A 2,473-nucleotide genomic window follows, 5' to 3' on the forward strand; every position below is an offset into this window, starting at 1 on the left:
CTAGTTGCTTGGCAAACACCTTGTTTTGGGCTAGAATTGTATCAACATGGTTCAGCTCCATGACTCCCTTAGTGTTGTGCCTCTCTGATGCATAGTAGTACTCATTCTCAGCCACTGTCTCAATCACTTCAATGGCTTCTTCCACAGTCTTTTTCCTGTTCAATGAACCTCCTGATGAATGGTCTACAGCCTTCCTTGATTCATAAGAGAGTCCATCATAGAAAATATGCAATTGCACCCAATCATGGAACATGTCTGGTGGGCATTTCCTTGTCAAATCCTTGAATCTCTCCCATGCCTCGTAGAGAGTTTCACCATCTTGTTGTCTAAAAGTTTGAACCTCAGATCGAAGCCTATTGACCTTTTGTGGGGGGTAGAAACGTGCCAGAAACTTGCTTTCCACCTCATCCCATGTTGTTAGACTCCCCCTTGGGAATGATTCCAGCCACTTAGCTTCCTTGTCCCTAAGTGAAAATGGGAACAAAAGCAGTTTATAGGCATCTTCCTGGACTCCATTGGACTTCACAGTGTCACAAATTCTCAGGAATTTTGTGAGATGTTGGTTGGGATCTTCATTAGCACTCCCACCAAATGAACAATGATTCTCCACAAGTGATATTAGCTGTGGTTTGAGCTCAAAATTGTTGGCCTGAATGGGTGGTTTCTGAATGCTGCTACCACAATTCCCAGAGGTTGGGTTTATGTATGAACTAAGAACCCTCCTCTCAGGAATGGCATTGTTTCCATCTGCTCTCTCATGGTTGTGAACTTCTCTATCCATGTTGAGATCTAGAGCTTCCTCAAAATTGTCCTCAGATTCTCCTTCAGATTCCTCTTCTCCCAGTACTCTCTTCCCTCTTGCTTCCCTTCTCAGTCTATGAAGGGTCCTCTCTGGTTCGGTATATGGAGGAGTTGATGTCTCTCCTCTCCTACCTGTCATACAAGAACACAGCACAGGCAACAAACAAGTGAAATACTCTTGGTTAATGGAAGAGTATGGTTAGAGCAGTTGAGGAATTAATTCAAACAGTTAGTGAGTCAGTGAGTTAGTTGCTTGAATTTAAAGGCATAAAGAAAGAAAGCATGTAACAGAGTGCAGAAATTAAAATTCAACAAGTAACTTGTACTGAATTAATCAAAACAAAAAAAATGCTCAATCTAGTTAACTTCCAATTTGAGAATTGTCAATCGAAAACCAATCCCCGGCAACGGCGCCATAAACTTGATGCGCATAAACTAGTTATGCTACGATTTAGGAAATTGCACGATCGGCAAAATTCCTTCCGGCAAGTGCACCGGTTATCGTCAAGTAAAAACTCACAATAGAGTGAGGTCGAATCCCACAAGGATTGGTTGAGTGAGCAATTTGGATTAGAAGTATGTTCTAGTTGAGCGGAATCAAAATTTAGATGAGAATTTCGGAATGTAAAATTGGCGGGAAACGTAAATGACAAGAAATTTAAATGGCGGAATCTTAAATTGCATGAATTAAAGAGCAGAAGCTAAATTGCTGAAATTAAAAGGGAATGGGGGTGATTGCATGAATTGAGTTGCAGAATGTAAAGAGAAAGTGGAAATCAGAAATGGGGAATTCATTGGGTTATAGGAGATATTGAGATCTCCGAATCAAAACATGTTTATCTCTTCCTCAACCAATGCGTTCATTGAATTTTGCTTGGCAATCTTATATGATTGGATCCCAATCCCTTGGCTCACCAATTCTCTCTAAAAACGAACAAATTCCCAATCCCTTGGTTTAAATGTTCATAAGAAGAGATGATGCTCGATCACTGATTATACCACACAGTTTCATGAACCACAATTTGGTAGGATTACATGTCACAATATCCATCCAAACCCCAATCCAATTCACTGTGAGAAAGCTTCTCTAGCATGAATCCTCCATTCCTTTCCCAAGGTTCCGAAGGATTCCAATTATGGGTAGTTTCTTTCCCAAGACAACTACCCAATGGAATTAGATCGAGAAGCTTTCTAACAAAATTCAAGAGAAAAGATTGAAGAAGAAGATAAACTATTATTGATTCATTGAATTACAATAGAGCTCCCTAACCCAATGAAAGGGGGTTTAGTGAGTCATAGCTCTGAATTCAATTACAAAGATATGAAAACTAGCCAAATGAAAAGGTCAAAAGTCCTTCCTAACTTAAATTCTATCCTATTTATACACTTTCTATATTGAGCTTCTGTTGTGTTTCTTGGGCTTTGAGGCCTCTCCCTGCTTTCCTTTTGCCTTGGGTTTATGATCCATAATCTTGATGAGGCTGTTGATCCAAATTCTGTAACATTCATTGAGCCAACTTAGTGATAATCAAATAATGACACATGACTCAATAAATTGAAATTTCAGACTCATCAATCCTTCAGGCCCAATCCCATAAACCATGATATTCAATTGGGTTTCATACCAGAGTAAGTTTAAGTTAATGTTTGTGCTCAAATACTAACTTAAACC

At 39.4% G+C, this 2,473-nt stretch overlaps 1 non-coding gene across 1 annotated transcript; it reads left to right on the forward strand.

The window, feature by feature from the left end:
• Positions 1 to 251: 251 nt before the first annotated feature.
• On the forward strand, positions 252 to 355 carry LOC112726022 (small nucleolar RNA R71). The gene has a single exon (XR_003165095.1). It is a non-coding gene; the product is annotated as a small nucleolar RNA R71 (small nucleolar RNA).
• Positions 356 to 2,473: the final 2,118 nt, after the last annotated feature.

This window comes from Arachis hypogaea, chromosome 11, assembly GCF_003086295.3.
Source record: "Arachis hypogaea cultivar Tifrunner chromosome 11, arahy.Tifrunner.gnm2.J5K5, whole genome shotgun sequence".
Lineage (NCBI taxonomy): Eukaryota > Viridiplantae > Streptophyta > Magnoliopsida > Fabales > Fabaceae > Arachis > Arachis hypogaea.